Source organism: Rhinolophus ferrumequinum, chromosome 26 (genome assembly GCF_004115265.2).
Source record: "Rhinolophus ferrumequinum isolate MPI-CBG mRhiFer1 chromosome 26, mRhiFer1_v1.p, whole genome shotgun sequence".
NCBI classification, from domain to species: domain Eukaryota; kingdom Metazoa; phylum Chordata; class Mammalia; order Chiroptera; family Rhinolophidae; genus Rhinolophus; species Rhinolophus ferrumequinum.
Window position 1 is genome coordinate 16765459 of NC_046309.1, and position 19517 is coordinate 16784975.

Below are 19517 nucleotides of genomic sequence, written 5' to 3' on the forward strand. Positions count from 1 at the left end.
CAGTATATGAGAGAAAGACAGCATTAAAGTACTATTTTTCCATCCATTTCACTGTTCTTCTAGTCTACAAAACAAACTGCTTGGGGCATTTTAGAATTCTGGGTACTTCAAAATCGTTTTTAAATGATTTGGGATTAGATGGCATCTAACTGCGTTTCAAAGGGATTTGTACGCTAGGCACTTGGCATAATGGATTTCAATTCTCTTCTCCAGAATGCAGTTCACAGCATAAATCAATAGGGTGTCTGTTTCACAGGCTTGTCACTTCTGCCCAGTGTCTCACCTCTTTCTATCCCATCCTTCAGCCTCTCTAACCATTTTTACTTAGCACACTCTATAAAAAGCAAAGGCAAAAGTATTTCAGACTTCTTTGAACCAGAGTGGGCTACTTGTATGTGACGCTTTCAATGTTTTCAAAAAATAATAAACACAACAGGAAGTCAGACTGGCATACACTGGCTGGAGCTCATCATGCCCTACCCTGACCAGGCCATTATTAGTGATGCTTTTAATCTTCCATCAACAAGGAGTCAGATGCTCTGGATAGCAACACTGATAGGAACTACTAATTGGTGAAAACGTGTTAGATGACATGAATTTAAAAAAACTGCACAGACTGAAGATATCCAGAACTCCTGGACAAGTTATTTAACCTCTAACCCTCAATTTCAACTTTTTTTTTTAATGAAAAGAAAAAGATAGTTCCTATCCTCAAAAGGATATGAGGCTATTTAGAAATAATAATTTAAAAAAAGATGTGAGGATTAAATGAGATGATCCAGGTAAAGTGAAGAACAGTGCTCAGCACATAAATGCTCAATATTAATTATGATGATGATGCCAAAGAATTCCTGTCTTCAGGATTGTCCTTGACTCATTACCTGACTAGTCTTGTAAGGACCAGGCCTCAATTTCTTCACCTTTAAATTAATTACATATCCATCTCTGATGATACTTTTTTTAAAATTGTGCGCAAAAGATTTTGAGTCAGGCATCTAAAAAGCCTTCTTTTTTTTTATTCTTTAAAAAATTTATTGGGGTGACATTTGTTAATAAGATTAGATAAGTTTCAAGTATATAATTCTTCAAGTATATAATTCTATACTACATCCTGTGTATATTGCATTGTGTGCTCACCACCCAAAGTCTAATCTCCTTCCATCACCATATATTTGACCCCCTTTACCCTCTTCATCCTCTCCCAACCCGCTTCCCTTTTGGTAACCACCATATTGTTATCTGTGTCTACTGAATTTTTTGTTTGTTCATTTGTTGCTTCTTGTTTTATAGCCCACATATGAGTGAAATCATACGGTTCTTGTCCTTTTCCGTCTGATGTATTTCACTTAGCATGATACCCTTAGGATCCACCAGTGCTGTCACCAATGGCAATGTTTCATCCTTTTTGGTGGCTGAGTAGTAGTCCCTTGCATATATGTACCACATCTTCTTTATCCACTCATTGGCTGAAGGACACTTAGGTTGTTTCCATGTTTTGGTAAAAAGCCCTTCTTTATTATATTAACTCCAACAACTGAGATAAACGTAAAGCAAGGCAACTACAGGGAACCAATGTCTCTAATAAATCATTTCACAATAGAGCCCCAAATGGAGAGCCAGCAGATGGACCTGACAGTGACTCCTCTGAATAGATGTGAAAAGCAAGATGAAGCACTGGCAATACATAATGACCTGTGACTCTAAACACCACATCCAATTAAAAAGGCGTATCTGTTTATCACCTGGAGCCAGTGACGTTCAGCAGATTAGTCAACACTCGGTTAAAAAAAAATCATGCCCAAAACAAGAATGTGGTATGGTAACAATTTTTCTAAAACCTCTTTCTTAGCCTGGCTCATCACCCGCAGTGCAACATGGGCCTTAGCTAAAGGTTCTTCTTTATCACAGAAACTATAAAGGGGGGGGTGGGGCATTTTGGTACAGAATTCCTGCTTCTGCCATTCCAGACCAGCAATGGGTGGGACTGAAAGATAATGGAAAAGCACAGAAACACAGATTTTTTGTGTGTCTCGGAGCACCTGGCAGTTGTAATCCATAATATCAAGGGAGCTACTGGAATTTGGATGAAATGTCCAAGGGAGTTAAATTGAGTCTAATTCACACATAATGGATGAGATTAAGTGTAGAGTATTTTAAAAATCAATGTAGGAAAAAGAGCTGGCCAGGAAATCTAATCAAGGCATAACTAAATGTAAAAGAAAGCACTAGTCTAATCAATTGCATTATCATATCAAAAGGAAAAGCTACAAGAACAGCCTAAGGGAAAGTCTCAGAGCAAGACTGTATCTAAGGTCCAGAGACAGGAAAACCGAGAGGCTCAACTTACATTCCTGGACAAGGCCAGGATCTAAACTTCACAACTGGGACAGAAATTTCACTCAGTAGTACAGCCTCCAAAAAGCCGCAAGTCAGCAATGGGATTTGATTCTTGGGGGATGTTCAGTAATGGATCAAATTCTCACCACAGCAGGAAAAATAAAAAACTGCACAAGAAAGTCAATGTGAAAAGAGAATGTAAAATGGGGCTTAATTCTGAGTAATATATGGTGCTTGAGGTAAGAAGAATCCATTTGACCTTCCTAGGAATAGTCTCCTCAAATAGCCCAAGGATGATACTGGACTTGCAGAGAAAAAAAATACCCTCTCACACCACTGGGCTTCACAAACAACCAAACAAACAAAAAAAGAAGACATAGTCATGTGTGCAGTCTACTGTTTTCCATTTTCAGACTCCAACTACAGGTAAAATACAAAAAATTAAATATAATACAAATCAGAATGTAAGGATTATGAACCATGACAATGTAAAAGCAAAGATAAAGCTGAGAGAAATGAGGATGTAGGAGAGGTGGATGAACGGCTAGGAGCACCAATATACCAATCAATATTCTATCTTTACACAGAGAGGGAGACTGAAGATACTAGCAAGAGCATATTGAAGAACCTGGAGTTACAGTGCAACTATCAAAAGCAGAGGGGAAAGAAAGGGAATACTGTGAAAGAAATTTCGGTCATCCTTTTATACATAATGAAGTCAAAAATGGCTAAGTTTGATAAATCAAGAAAAAGTGGTATAGACACATTATTTAGAGTTATGGAGGAGTTACTGTTTGATAATACTATAAACAAAATAGTTAAACTAGAAAATAAAAACAGTTCAAGTATCTGTCTCTAAAAAGTGGGACTGGGGGTAGGGGAAGAATGTGGCAAAAAGCCATTGATTTTTATTGTAAATCTTTCTATTTGATCCTTTATCATATGAATGTGTCACTTTGACTTTTAACAAAATGAACTTTAAAAACCAATAGCTATAATATAGCCTTCCAAACTGATCCTTTTGAAACTTAATGACATACTAGAGCAAATTGTCACTAGAAAAACAAGTCCCTTCCTTATGCTAAGAACCAAGAGAATAGTACAGTTCAAGTTCAGAAATAGTCTTGCCTTAGGACTAACTTAACTAATTTGGAGCATCCGAAAGTAAAATTTTGTATAGCTGCAATCACATAATATTTTTCATTCCAATACGTTGACAAAACTAAATATTCATTAATATTAATAACAGCCCAAGAATCCAGTTAAGAATGATGATTTTACATAATATGTGAGAAAAACAAGCTTTACCGCACAACTTCCTAATGACTCAAGGATGAGTGGATGGTTTTGTGAAAACAGTACTGTAAGCTCACGGAAAGCAGGGCTTGGGTCCATTAAAGTCTCTATGGATAGTAGCTGTCACAATTTGCTCCTTAATAAATGCTTAGGGGTAACTGGCTGCACGTTTTAATTACTAAAGCTAAGCCGCAGGCAACTACGGTTTCTGTAATTCCCCAGTAAGGTCATGCTGCCTATTCATCTCTTATCCCTCACTTCTATATTTGATCTGAACTGCTCTACACCCAGCTCTGGACTTGGTCAGCAAACCCTGTTTACAAACTTGCCTGCTAGCTTCCTGTTAGGTTTTACCAAGGGGAGGCAGTGGTGTGAGGTGCGAAGAGGCGGGAAGAAGGGATTTCCTTGCTGTTCTCACTCCTATCAGTGTTGCTCCAGCAACAGAGGACAGCGTCCTCTCCCAACCCCAGCGGTGCCCCTTCTCCCTTGGTAGTTGAGCACCAGCTGCGTGGCGTCCCACTCAGAACTCAGATTCCCAGCTCTGAGCTCCTAGGTTCTTCTCTTCTGTGCCCCCCGCGCTAGGGGCGGTGGCTGCTTCGTGTAGTTATGAATATCTGGATTGCCTCAGTGCCTACGTTTTGCTCTTTTAGTCTTCAACACCTGTGTAACCAATTCCCAGAATTCAATTTTCTGAAATACCGTCTATGGTTTACTAGGCGCTGATTGATACAAAGGGAAGAAAAAGAACGTAAGCCTCGTCAGAAATTCCTCATAGAGTGCTGGTAAGCAGCAAAACTTTTATATTGACTTGTGTAAGTCAATAAAGTGGATCGATATTTTATACCGTCAATAAAGCGATTCTATGGAAAACTTTTATAAGATCACCACTAGGGTTTCTGTTTCCCTACACTGATGGAAGTTGAATTCAAAATCTGGAGTTTGATGAATGATTAAAACGAGGTGAAGTTAGACAGTATAAAATGCCTCATGAAGAGAGAAATGGGACACTTAGAAGTGAGAAATGGGTACAGACAGAAAGGGAAGTAGGAGATACAAACACAAACTTTTATCTGTTTGAGTCTAACTTACCCACTCTTTAAGTATTTAATACGTTTAACAATCCAGCAAACCTTAAAATCAACATCACAATAATACAACAAATGTCTTTTTATGGAAATAATAATAATAACAAAAAGTCACAGAAAGATCTGTCATATGATTCACTGAAGAGACTAGGTTCAGTGCTGGGACAAATCACAGAAAAAGTGGGAGCACTAGCAGCCCTGTCCTGCATCCGTCACGTAGTTCTTGGCAGACTATGGAAATCTGCGCGTATCGACTGATAACCAATCCTAGGTGCTAACTCTAACTTCTAGGATGGCTTGCAGCGATTTGCTATTTATTTTTTTCGTATTATGTAACTGGCCCCAAAGCGTACAAGGGCGGGAAGTCCCCTCTGCATCCCACCTCACACCTGCCTCACGGCCCCTCCTCACCGTTACAACAGGGAGCAGCCAGCGTCCTGGGTTCCGATCCTTGCCCTGACACGCACTAGCACCTCAGACAAGTTCCACTTGACTAACATGCCTTAGTTTTATCATCTTTCAAATGGGGAGAATAATAGAACCTACTTAATATAATTATTGTGAGGATCAATCGAGTTAATATATGTACAGGGGCTTAAAAAGGGGACATGGTACATAATGAGTGTTTGACTAAGTGTAACCTGTTATTGTTATTCCACATAAAAGGACAGGTAAAGCATAGAAATGCCAAAGGGAGAGTTACAGGATTTATTTTTGTATTGGGAGAAAAAATGCTTCTTATAGGTCACAAAGTAGGAGTTTTGACCATACAAGGACCTGTACCAGAGGATAAGTCTTCACCTTTTTCGAATTATGGGCCCTTTTGAGGATGTGTGAAAGCTACACGTCTCCTCTCTAGAAAAATGCATAAACCCACAAAATTTTCCAAAACATCTCAATGTTCTTGGCCTCAAATCATAATTTCATGATGATATAGCTATATCAAAGCTGAAACACTAGAGGGTGCCACAACCAAAGGAAAATATAAAGAAAGCAAGGAATTTTAGGTTGCTTAAAATTCTTCAATTGCAATATCCTTGCATACAAAAGAAGTTAGGTGAATCACCTTCACCAAATGCTTCAAGATACATCAACTCTTCGATACGTTCTAGATCAGCAGTGTTCAACAGAAATTTCTGTGATGGTGGAAATGTTTTAAGTTTACACTGTCCAAAACAGTAGCCAATAAACCACATACAGCTACTGACCACATGAAATGTGACAACCGTGACTAAAAAATTACAATTTATTTTATTTAGTTTTAATTTAAATAGCTACATGAGACTGTAGCTCTCACTGAACAGTGCGGTTCTACATTGTATTATTTTGTTATGAAATGACTTGTTTTTAATCACAGGCCACTATATATCATTGCTAAAGAAATTTCTAATAAAGGAGGTTCATACAATAATTCAGACCAATCTGTCCCTTGTGAAAATGCAAAGAGAGAAAGACTGTCCCTGCCTCTCCCCTGCCCTAGCTGTTCGCAATCAAAAGCAAAGCTTTCTTTTACTCATTATGAAGACCCTACCTGCCCAGTTCCCTGATTGTGTTTCTTAATTCCCTGGGTTATAAGAGCTTAAAAAAATAAGTGCAAATTACGACAGCTAAGTGAAAAGGATTTCGCCATTTAAAAAAGAAAAAAAATCATATTCTCGTGATAATCACTAAGGGCCAAGGGGGCACTGAGAAGAAAAGACCACGAGGACATCAAGTAGCTACGATGAAGACGGAGTCTTCAGCCAGGAGGGTGCCAGGTGCCAGAATAAAAGAAGGCGCTGCGGGCAGAGGCAACAGCTTGCAAAAGCACACAGCACAGTTAAGGGGCGTCAGCAAACGCCCGGGCAGCAAGCAGATTCAGAAGTGGGGGGACCAAAGCAACCCAGCTCTCAGCTACCTCCACACCAGATTCCTTCTTTACACTGCAATTTCATCTGCTATAAGTAAAGCTAACGCTGACCCACCTGTCAAAGAGGAAAGGAGTCTATCCACATTGTACAACACCTTACAGCTTACAACCCGTTCTCTGGCACAGTGCCCTAAGTGGGAGAAGGTACCTAATTAATGTTGATGACAATGATAAAAAGGATTAGAAAATGCATTCTCAAATATTCAGATGCTTATTAACAGATACAAATATCAATAAAAAGCAGGTGAGTTGCTGAAGCCATCCCGGATTAGAAACATGGTGGATAGGAAGTTTAGCATGCCCAGGCATTTATTTGCAAATGGGTCAGAATGCAGCTGGCTCTTTTTGCAGAAAAATCGTTTGTCCACAGCTGCTCCCCAAATTACCAAAAATCAAATAAGTAGTTGTCATGTGATAGCAGGATTAGAGGCTGCTTCAATTTCCATTAAGGAGAAATAACATAAATTGCCACAAGTCCCACCCCTCAGTCTCAGCCAAGCACAAAGGACACTTTTATTCAGATCTGCTTACTGTGAAACGTAGCATTGTTGCCTGGCTGCTTGTCTGGTGAGCCTCAATCCTGCTGGATCTGTCATTACACAACCAACATTCAGTTTAAGCTGTTTCTTAGATTCTGGCAGACAGTTCAATGTATGGTTTTTCTTTTGAGATAACTGAACTTGTTTCTGGATAAAATTAAGAAGGTATAAATGTCAATACTACAAATCTAGGAATCTCTGCGATTCAATCATTTTTCTCATTCCACAAACATTTACTGAATTCTTATCGGGTACTCCTAGATTATTTTAGCATTAGTATTCCAAGAAAGCACTATGACTGGCAACTCTAATTTTTTTATCTTTAGCTTAAAAAATTCATTACAGAAGTGACACGTGTTCTTTGGGGTAACTGAGAAAACACAGGTAAGTAAAAACAAAAAAAGAACAGAAACCACCACCCAAGACGGCCACATTACCAAGTTAACAATTTGGTGTACACAGTATGCTTCTACCAGAACCCCTAATCGAGTTTCTTACATTGTTGGCTTTGTTTTGTTTTGTTTTTAAACTAAAGTGAGGCTACAGTGAACATACTATTTTATAAACGTTTGAAAATGTAGTAATAAAAAAATTTAAATTTTCATGTTAACATTTTTATATCACTTTTTAATGTTTACATAACATTCCCTATAAAAATGTACAGTATATACTAATTCCCAAAAGACATTCATTTGTTTTTTATTTTTCACTGTTATAAACAGCAATGCGATAAGAATCCTGATATTTAATATCTGTTCTATAAATGAGTAAATGGATGGTTTACTAAGCTAAGTCTTTGACACATATCCAATGATTTGCTTAGCATTTAAGGACAAAACTTTAAGTAACTGTACAATTATAATTCTGGACTTGCTATTATTATAGCAGGCATAGAAAGGTAATGCAGTAAAAACAGCACTCTAAACATAAAGATAAGTACATAATACTTGGTGATGGATAGAGGACAGAATGAAAACCTTAACCCTGACAATGTAAAAGCAAAGTACAGCTTAAAATAACAATAAATAAAAAAATATATAGTTCACAGAAGATGGAATACAGAAAGAAGTTCAGAAACACTTATAAACCCATTTTTTAAAATGGCAAACTGAAACCCTATTGAAAGTTGATAGATCAAAAAATAAAAGTCTATCATTTAAAATTATAAAGAAAATTAAGACTCAAAAATAATAAAATATCCAATAATGGGAGATGGAGAGAGGAGAGGGTAGAAAATATCAGTTAAATTCTTATTTTTCATATTAAAAAATCCAAAGATATTATCTACAGTTGATAAATAAGGAACAGAAGTTTACACATATTATTAAACCTTATGGAAGTAACTCCACAAGAAGCTAAAAACAGAAACAGTCATAGTTTGAAAAGGCTATCTGTGGACTGACTGCTGGGCTGGGATGGGAAGGAAAGAAGTGAGGCAGGAGACTCATATTTCATCAAAAGCTCTCTCTGCCACTTGATTTGTTAGGAAGCACGAATAACAACACCCTGAAGAAGGCTGCCTGAAAAATCTGTGACTATTCACTTGGATTTATATCCTCTTATCTTGGTAACTGGTAACAGACTCAATTGCCCACAGAGCTTTAACAGAGGCAAATTTAAAATACCTTAGACCTTGGAGTCATCTAGTCTGATTTTCTCATTTTATAGATTAAGTTGAGACCCAGAAAGTGCTAAGCACGTTAACTAAAGTCACATCTCTAGTTGGTGGCAAAACCAAAACACGAACCCACATCTCTTGTCTTCCAATCCAGAGCTCCGTCAGAAGCCCACCCTTTGTCCTGGAGCAGAGTCTCTAACCACTCCTGACTTAGGCTCCTTAACTGCTGTCCTACACAATCAGGGGTATGTCTTCCAGCCAAACTTTGGGTTTTCCTGAGGGTCCAGTGAATCTGGATTATAAAATAATATGCATGTTGAACTGAAATGATTTTTTCATATTGCACCTGCAGTCACCCATCTAGTCCCTGTAACACGGTCTCCTGTTCTCCCTACCGTCACAACCCCCATCATCAGGGCCACAGTGGATATACCGTGTTTCCCCGAAAACAAGGCCTAACCAGAAAACAAGCCCTAGCGTGATTTTTTAGGATGACATCCCCTGAACATAAGCCTTAATATGTCTTTTGGAGCAAAAATGAATATAAGACCCGGTCTTATTTTCAGGGAAACACGGGAGCTACTTTAAGGACTGGTTCTTACAACCTGACCCTGACAGCATGCTTCCCAGATATAGAAATAAATGTAATCCATGAAGTTCCTAAAGCAGCGTCTTTGGAAGATAGTCTTCTGTGAGCACCAGGGTTGTCAACTGATTTCAGGTTTCTCTTCACCCATATTAAATGGTTTAGCTAATTACCCACTCCCACTTGCAGTAGATGGAAAGGGAATAAAATTGTTCCAAAAAAAAAAGGAGAACAAGGAGCTGACTTTTTGAGGAAAATGGAGAATTGAGTACACAGTTTTTATGTTTGTAATCTAATAAACAAAACCCCAGGATGTTCAGTACTGTGTTTTCCATAAATTTTGCACAATGTGTAGTGTCTACATTGCCTCACGAACTTAAAATAAGTAATACCGAATGTTTAAAAGCATGTTCCATGTTCCTCACACATGGAACTCGGCACACGATCAGTGGGGCGACAGCAATATTAATTAATATTGAAAAGCAGATGAGAACAAGCCTTACGTATCATTTTGTGGTTTACTTCCTGTGTTTTACTCCCTCGGACGCACTGGGAAACATGCAGTTTGGCGGTGGCAGTACCAGTGGAGACTTTTAAAAAGAGTCAAACAATGTACATGAAAGCACCTTACGACTGCAACGTGCTACAGACACAGAAGGCATTATTTTATTTTATTGTACAGCAAGAAAGGGAGGCCGAGGAGAAAATGACTGTTGCAATTGTTCATGCAACCATCCACTCAGCATCTGAGTGCCAGGAGCTTAAGGGCAGAACCAAAAGCAGCTCCAGGTCTGGTCAGAGAAAGACCATGTAAACCAAATCAGCCCCTTAGACCTGTTTTGTTTGGTCTGTACTGCTTTTTGTGTTTGGTTTTTAAATGTGAACTATCAACAGTTTAAAACAGGGAAATAGCATAAAAGTTCCAGATTTCTGACTTCTCTTGAAAAGTCAGAAAGATCTGGGGACACCAGGAAGCAGTGCTGTGTTAGAAGCTTGGGCGTGAGAGTTAGGTCTGCCGTTTGCTACCATGTTACCCCGAAAATAAGACCGGGTCTGATATAAATTTTTGCTCCAAAAGACGCATTAGGGCTTATATTCAGGGGATGTCATCCTGAAAAATCATGCTTATTTTCAGGGCTTATTTTCAGGTTAGGTCTTATTTCGGGGAAACACGGTAGTTTCGTGTTAATCTCTCCACGTATGTCAGTTTCCCATTTATAAACTGGTGGCAATGTATTAATACCTTCCTCACAGTGTTAATGTGAGGATGAAATGAAATGAAATGAAATAATTTGATTTGCGATCTTAATGAATGAGAAGGCAGCCACAGGAAAACCCTGGTGAAAGGGGGGACAGTGGAGGGAGACAAAATTGGAAAAATCATGTAAGGCCTTGGAAAGGAGTTTGGGTTTTATGATGATGGGGAAAGATTTTAAGAAGCAGCTATTTTAGAGGTGTCTGGAGGGGGCAGGAAGTGGAAGTATTAGGAACAGAGGAAACAGTGTGGCCTATGGAGCATGTCCAAGCATGGAGTGCACCAAAGGTTCAGTTTGGGGGAGGCCAGGTGGTGGTTATTTTTATGTCATCTTCTAGCTCAGAGGTACTTAATATTATGAAGATTCCTTTGTAACGACCAACAACAACAAAATAACAAACCACCAGAAAAAGAAACTTTTACTACATGGTAGTTACATTTATTCAGAAAAAGATAATGAAAAGGGTATGCTTTACATTACTTAGTTGTTTTTTTTCAATCTATTAAGCAATACTGTTGAGAGAGAGTATTATGTGTGCAGCCCAGATAACCATAGGTCACAAAAGCCCTCAGCTGTCACTGCTGGCCATCCCTAGGGTTCTGGGCCATAGGGTAGAAGCACTGCTAAAGGGGATGAGAGCAGCATTCTGCAAACATCCCACTGTATGAAGAATGGCTTGGGAAGGGCTGAGTCAAACCAGCCAGGTAACTAATTCAATGGTCCACGAGGAAGCGCCCATGGAAGCCTCAGCTAAGACACAGGACATGGAAAGCATGTGTGAAATAAAAGTGCTGAAAATTGAAAGGACTCAGTGAACAACTGGATGTGAACAGTGAGAAAGAGGTAACTCCAGAATGACTCCCCCATTTCTGGCTTGGATTAGTGAGTGCCTCATTAACCAAGGCAAGGAACAGTAACAGAGCAGATTTGCAGAGAAAAACAATGTGTGACAACATTCACGCCAGCTGCCTAAACATATACCTAGATCTAGAGCTGTGGGGCAGGTGTGAACTTGGGACTCATCAACAGGGAGACAGTAATGAAATCACAGAGCATGACTAGAATTGACCAGGAATAATATGTAAAGTGAGATGATGAAAGAAGCAAGGAGACCTGGAGAATCTTCAAAGGGGTATACAGAAGTGGGGGTGGGGGGAAACGTGAAGAAGAATGAGAGGAAGATAGAAGGAAAAATGAGAGTAGCCAAATGAAGGGAGAAATCAACAATATCAAATGCAGTGAAAGAGCTGAGATAGCCTTGCCAAAAGGTGAAATACATTCATTCATTCAACACATGCATGATAATCACCTACTGTGTGCCAAGCACTGGTACAGGAGACAGCTGTGAACACTTATTGTTTCTCTTCCCCCATCCTTCTAGAGGGAGATAAACAATAAACAAATATATACATGATATATTAGGGAAAACAAGAGGTGGGGGCGGGGAGGGTGCTGGTCAGGGATGTCTGAGCTCAGATCCGTGGGAAGTGAGGGAGACAGCAGGAACTACTTGGAGGAAGAGGCTCCGGGCAGCAAGAAGAGCAAATTTCAAGGTGGCCCCTGTACCTGAAGCGCCTTAAACTAGGGGAGGAGAGGCAGAGAGCTCAGAGAGGTTAGTCCCTGTCAGGCTTCTAGGACATTGAGGGCTGCTAAGGTCCTTGGCATTTACTCTGAACGAGAAGGCAAGTCTTTGAAAGGTTTTCAGCAGAGCAGACATACAATTTAATTTTCTGATTTACACTTGAAAACGCTCACTTGGCCTGCTATGTGAAAGGAGACGAAGGGAGGAAAAGGGTGGAAGCAGGAAAATCAATGATTAAAGCTACGGAAAGACGAGCATGGCTTGGACCAGAGCAGCAGCAGTGGAGATGGTGTGGTTAGAGCTTGCACGTGTCGTGGGTACAGCTGCCAGGACTTCCTGATGATTTGGATGCAGGGTAGAGTGAAAGAGAGGAGGGAAGAATGCCTGCAAGGTTTCTGGTTTGAGCAACTGGAAGAACACAGTAGCCACTTACTGAAAGGGGAATGAATGTCCGAAGAACTGAGATGCCTGTTAGGTACCCACGTGGAAATGTTGACTAGGGAGGTGTGAACCGGCGGCTTGAGTGTGTTATTTTTTAACTGTCTGTAGATGCTTTTTAAAAACTATTTTTGACTGCTTTTTAACATTTATTTTTGTTCCTTTTTTGAATATAATTTAAAACTGTGCTTATATTCTTAGAAATTTTGAGGTCAACACTTATTATTTAGGTTCATTAATTCCTCAACAAATCAGTTATAAAAGTGCCACTAGTACCTTTTCTAAGGTAACACTAAGTCACAATTACCTATCATGTCTCAGTTTACAAATTTCTGTCATTTTTCTTTATGGATGTCAAAACAGTCTCCAAAAACAAGGTTAACTCCATAAGTTGAACTAACTGTACAACCGAGAATGACAAGGCCTGTAGCACACGCTAGTACTAGCTACCGTTTAGGGAGCCCTTACTTTGTGCGGGGTGCTTTTCTAAGCACTCTTACATACACAGAGGGTGCCCCAAAAATGTATACGTATTTTAAGAAAGGAAAACTGTATTAAAATTATAATACCCAATATATACCGATAACAAAAGATGAATATAAGTCACATGTGACATCTGCAATTACAAGAGGTGCTCAGAGTGGTCAGTCACCATCAGCGTCCAGACACTTCTGAAGACGGCGAACTACTGCTTGAGCAACGTTGACCAAAGTGTCCACTTGTGTACATTTTTTTGGCACCCCCGATATAATGTCATGTCACCCTCACAACTCTATGAGGTATTATTAATTATTACTCTTACTGACACATGATGAACTGCGGCACAACAAGGGTAAGTAACTGTTCTATAGCTAAGAGAGAGTGGCAGAAACAAAATTTAAATCTTGACAATGTGCATAGTGCTTTAGTTTACAAAACATGTTTTGTAAACACATTTTATTTTTAAAAGTAGGTATAGCACAGTATTAGACTGAACAATATGGAATTGTTTTATGTAGGTCCAAAATAGTTAAATATTAGCAATTTCATATGGTTCAACCATAACTATTATGCTATGGTCAATTAAAAAATGAAATATGAAAATGTTTTTTAACTGTAAAGCACTACAACAGGTATTATTTTAAGCAACAATAAATAGAATCACACTAAGAATTATTAACACAATTGTGAAATTGAAAGAAGTATGAAAGAGAGCAGACAATAAATATGGGAATCCATTCAAATTACACATCAATCAATAATCAATAGTCAACCAAAAGTCCATTATATATCCAACCCAAGGTTTCCATTTGCAGCCTTAGTATTTTTGAGGACTAATCTTCTGAACAATATGGAGATAATCTCAAGCTGACAGCATTTCCCCAGTGGCACTCATTACCACCTGATGCAATATTTGTTTTTTTGTTTATTTTTTTCCTCAACCCACTAGAAAGCGGTTCATGAGAGCAAAGATTTTTCTGTTTTATCTAGTCAGTGCTTTACCCCCAGTACCTAGAACTGTTCAAGGCTCACATTAATCCCTCACATTCGTTTGTTGAATAAATGAGTAATTAGAATTTCCTAAATTACTTGGAAAGACTACATGAAATACATTTTAAGACAAAGATAAATAGCACCCAGAGATTTTGTAATGTAAACAAAAACAAATAAAACAAACCTTTCTAAATGACATAATAATGATTCCTACCCATATCACTTCAAAAAGTGTCAAACATCTATATTTTGAATAGTACCCATTCAAAAATTAAAACCCCCTTAATTACTTTGTGATTAAAATAAATTGTATCCTGAATTACTTACAATATTAAATTTAGGATAGCATATAATCAAAGTTACAGACACCATAGTAAGAAGGAAAAAGTCATCTTAGAATCCCAGATAAGGAAAGAAAGAGAAAAATAAAAAAGCACATATGCTTCAAGACTGAAATAAATGAAATTTAGAACGTGGTTGAATATAAAATTAAAATGACTTCATTTAAAACTAGGAATAACATTTCCATTTTAGAATTTGTTGAACCTGTACAAGATATTCCTAAACTTAAAGGTGGGGGAGGATATGCTAGCCTAAGTTTCTAAACAAGTAAAACCTTCCTAAACAATGTTTACACTATATTTCCTTATTTCCTGTTCAAAAAAAAAAAGAAAAATCAAAAATTTCCATGACTCCCAAATGTTGCATCCATTCAGAATTAAGTATTTGAAAAAGCATAGTACACTGTACAAAAAAGATAATCATCACCCTGTAAGATAACAAATATTTTTCTACCAGTTTCTCAATGTGATCTTTGATAAAATTCTCAATAACAGAAGGGAAAAGGGACCATCCAATGTAATTTACCACACGCATTTATCAGCAGCGCTTGGTCCTGGCCACAATAGAAGTCCTGCAGCTGACTGTCAAACCACCTAAAGTAGCTCGTCACCTGCCTTCCTAAATCTCCAGAACTAAACTCACTTGGGTCAAAACAAGTCAACTGCCTTTCTCACCAACAGTAATATGCTGGAATAAAAGTGTCAAGTATAATTCTGGCTGCCAAGATTTTGTTCTTAAGAACAGACTTGTAACTATTAAAGGGGCATTAAATTAGAGCTATTGCCTAAAAGAAAAGGGTTATCTGCATCTGCAGCTTGATTGGGATAATATTTCTGAGGTCCTGATCTGTAATCAAACCAGAGGAAAGGAAAGCAACTGGTAAAAGCAACAAATATCACAACCCCCCAAAGAGTGAATAAAAAGCAAACTACTGAAAAAAAAGTGAGTGTGCCAGTAGCAATATGTAAGTAAAACTAGAGTTATACATTAAATAGATTCCATGTGTTGTGCAACAAGGAATATTCATTCACTCTGACTTAGCATAGTTACAAATCATTAATAAAGAGGAATACTACAGAAGTATTAAAGGATGAAGTAGACTGATGTATACTGACACAGAAAAAATGTCCACAATATATACTGTCGGAAATTGGAAAAAAACAAACAAAAAAAACCAGGCTATAAAATATGCTAGAATGAGTGTGATCTCATTTTTTTTCTAAAATACGGATATAATTATGGGCAAACAAAATAATCTAGGAAGAAGATATACTGAAACTATTAAGAATCCTATCCTCTCTGCAGAATGGAATTATGAATACTCTACTTTTGCTTTATAATTTTCCTCCCTTTAAAGTAATAAGTGTGTAATTACTTTTATAATGAGGAGGAGGATTATTCCCAGGTCTGGGAAGAAAAAAAAAAAGAGCATAAGCCGCTCTACCCCTTTACCAAATGAAAAATCTGAGGGTGGCCTCCAAGCTCATGGAATCAGAGACACATATGTGTATATAGACTATCCAAGCTGCATCATGTCCTCTGGGCACCCCTTCTTTAAACAGAATCTTATGCAGAACCTCACAACATAAGATTAAAGTGGAACTTCTGGTATTGAAGGGGCTGGGGAACAGAAACAGCTAGTCATTCACCTCCTGCAGGACCCCAGGAGGCTCCTTAGGAGTCCACAGAGCACAAGTGGAACCCCCCCCCCCGTTAACGCAAGTCTTCCACGATGTCATTGGGAAACTGAGGCCCAAGGATTAACCTCCCATTAAGTCCTCTGCCTTACACACTGGTCCCAGGGTTACTTTATCTACAAGGCATCACAGACAGTCTTTGGGCTGTGTCTTTTCCATTACATCATACAGAAAAGCGTAGAGAAAGCTGAAAATAGATGAATTAGCTCCAAAATACCAAAAGAAGACCGCACAATCAAAATTAATCAATAGGAAGGGTCCAAAAAAAAAAAAAAGAAAAGGAAACATAAAGGTTCTTGATAGGTAACATGATTCAAGCACACAACTCCCTTGGGGCTTTGCAAATGTATGTTTTTCTATTGTCTGAGGTTCATGTTTAGCTATACATATCCATCAAAGTTAACACAAGCTGTAATCTGCCACTGAGAAAACAAGTGGGAAAAAAAGGCAGCAACAGAGGGACAGTTTTGTAAACGAAAAAGAGACAGAAAAGATACGTTAGTCAAGTAGGTTGGTAACTAGTGGTGCCAGAGATAATGAAGTCCACCCTTAAAGGGTAAAATCAAATTCCAAAAAAAGACTCCAACAGCCTAAAATAATGAGCAAAATCTCAAAAGATAAATTTGAATAGGCATAAGCATACCACTCTGAATTTTGGTCTTTTTTTAAAAAAAAAAACACAAACATTGCAGAAAAGCACAGGATGGTGTCATCATCACAGAAAAAAAAAGATTCAGGAGTGCTGGTTCATACTAAACAGTATGAAAATAAGCATAACATGACAAGCAAAACATGTCAAATGTGGATAACGAAAGGGGATTTCTGCATCAAGCCGACCACACCTGTAGGAAGTGCTGGGCACTTTATTTTTTAAAAATGTAGAAAAATTCCTTACATTTCACTGGGACTGTGAAAGGCCCAATAGTATAAGGAATAGTTGGAAAAAACAGAGATGTTTAAACCTAAAGAAGAAAGGACTTTTGGGAAATTACCTTTCATTAAACATTAAAAGACTAGAATGAGGAAGAGGAATTATAAATATTATGTGGCCCTAATGAGAAAAAATAGGTAAGAAGTTAAGGTAGGCAGGAGAATGCTGGTCAACACGTGAGTTTTCCAAAAGGGTGTGAAGATGGAGTGGGTTGTCACGAAGCGGCGAGTTCTGCCATCACTAGATGTATCTCCACACAACCTCTTGGGAGCACTGAAGAAGTGGGCTGCATGCATCCTGACTCAAGCTGGCAAGAAGAAAGTAAGGGAGCAAAAGAAACTCTAAGATTCTGCACAGACCAGACATTCCTTTACATACCTGAGTAATGTGTTTTTGAAAACGCATAAGCAACCTAAAAATATGTCAGCCACTTTAGGAAAGTTTAGCAGTTTCTTACAAAACTAAACATATTTTTACTATGTGACCCAACAATTATACTCCTTGATATTTATTTACCCAAATGAGTTGAAAAACAAATACATGCAAAACCCTGCGCACAGATGTTTACAGCCGCTTTACTCATCATTGCCCAAACTGGGAAGTAACCAACATGTCCTTCAACAGGTAAATGGCTAAGTAAACTGTGGTCCATGCAGACGATGGAATATTATTCAGCACTAAAAAGAAATGAGCTATCAAGTCATGAAAAGACACGAAAAAACCTTAAATGCACACTGCTAAGTGTAAGAAGCTAATCTGAAAAGGCTACATACTGTATGATTCCAATTACATGACATCCTATAAAAGGCAGAACTGTAGAAACAGTAAAAATCAGTGGCTTCCAAGGTTTGGGAGAAGGGAGGGAAGAAGCACAGGAGATGTGGGGGCATTAAAACCATTCTGTATGATACTGTGATGGAGATTACATTATTAATACATTTGTCGAAACCCAGAGACTGTCCAACATAGAGTGCATCCTAATGTAAACTATGGCCTTAAATTATGTTGGTTCATCAATTGTCACAAATTTACCACACTATGTAAGGCAAGCTGTTAATATGAGAGGAGAGGGTGGGAGTGTCAAGGGTTATAGGGGAACTCACTCTACTTTCCATTCAGTTTTTCTATAAAACTAAAACTTTAAAAAATACCTATCAAAAACCAGTGTTCCCGTAAGAAATCATGGTAAAGGTGGGGGAGAGGGATTTTCAAGGCACAGTTAGGAAGTGCCTCCAATTTCAATCACCATATAAATCAGCCTATAGTTAGATAATGCTGAATAGTTTTATAGTTATGAGGTGTGATCAAACAAGATGGTGAATGTTTAAATTTAAAAAAAAATTATTACAGTAAAAGATATATTACCATTAATCCTCCTCAACATACTCCCCTTCGCTTCAAACACAATTATCCCATCATTCTTGCTCCTTTCTGAAGCAGTTCTGGAAGTCCTTTTGTGAGTGTCTTTAGTTGTGCTATAGAGGCTGTCTAGATGTCCTGAACCATTTTCACTTTGATTGTCATGGAGGATGATTTACGACACACTTTAAAACACACCTTCTCTCAACCGCAGCTCACACCCGACTGTCTGCACCCAACAAGTTGAAACTTGTCACACACTGTTACTAAGGTTTGACGCGCCGCTTCCCGTATTGAAAGTAGCTGCCTTTCCGTTGGATGGCACCTGGCAGCAGTATTCACCGTATTTAATGATCACACTGTAAAGGCTCCGTGTCACACATCGCTTCTGGTATATGGCAATTTGTCAAATAAAAACATTACGGTGTGTCCTCATCCACCTTATTTACCGGATCTGGCACTATGCAACTTCTGGCTCTTCCCCAAAGTCAAAACGATTCAGGACATTGAGGCAGCCACGACAGCGTAACTAAAGACACTCACAAAAGAGGACTTCCAGAACTGCTTCAAAAAGTGGCAAGAACAATGGGATAAGTGTGTCTGAAGAGAAGGGGAGCATTTTGAGGAGGATTAATGGCAGTGTGTCTTTTACTGTAATAATTTTATTCAAACATTCACTTTTATCACACCTCATATATCCTTTATAGTTTATATATATTTATTCTTAAAATGTGGCTTACATATACTATGTCCATAGTTTATTGTTAATAATAGTTATATAATGCTGAATGCACTGGAGTGGACAGGACGCATGGTGGTAGGAAAAGACTGAAGAGCTCAGGCGGGTGGGACGGCTTCATCTAATGAAGACACACCGTTGCCGGTGCAGCTTTCCCAACACTGCTACTGTTGAGAGAGAAGCCTAAGACTTTTCCTTCTTCCCTTTAAACAACGGTTTGGTGGAGCTCATGTTTGCCAGCAGTAGGGTAGTCAATGGGATGGGCCTCCCTAGAGGGGAAAATTGCCCAATTGAAACTACCTGGATCTGGAATGGACACAGGACTTTGCT

At 38.5% G+C, this 19517-nt stretch overlaps 1 protein-coding gene across 5 annotated transcripts in view; it reads right to left on the reverse strand.

Annotated features, from left to right (window-relative positions):
• NRF1 (nuclear respiratory factor 1) overlaps positions 1–19517 on the reverse strand; it is a 115320-nt gene that overhangs the window by 81626 nt on the left and 14177 nt on the right. For 2 of the 5 annotated variants that reach the window (XM_033098930.1, XM_033098933.1), the window contains exons 2-3: positions 7159–7313; positions 6683–6757 (exon numbers count right to left, since the gene is read on the reverse strand). The exons of 2 other annotated variants lie outside the window; for them this stretch is intronic. The gene's annotated coding sequence lies outside the window, so the exon portion shown is untranslated. The remainder of the gene's footprint in view (positions 1–6682; positions 6758–7158; positions 7314–19517) is intronic. One more of the 5 variants, XM_033098932.1, reaches the window with a different exon arrangement.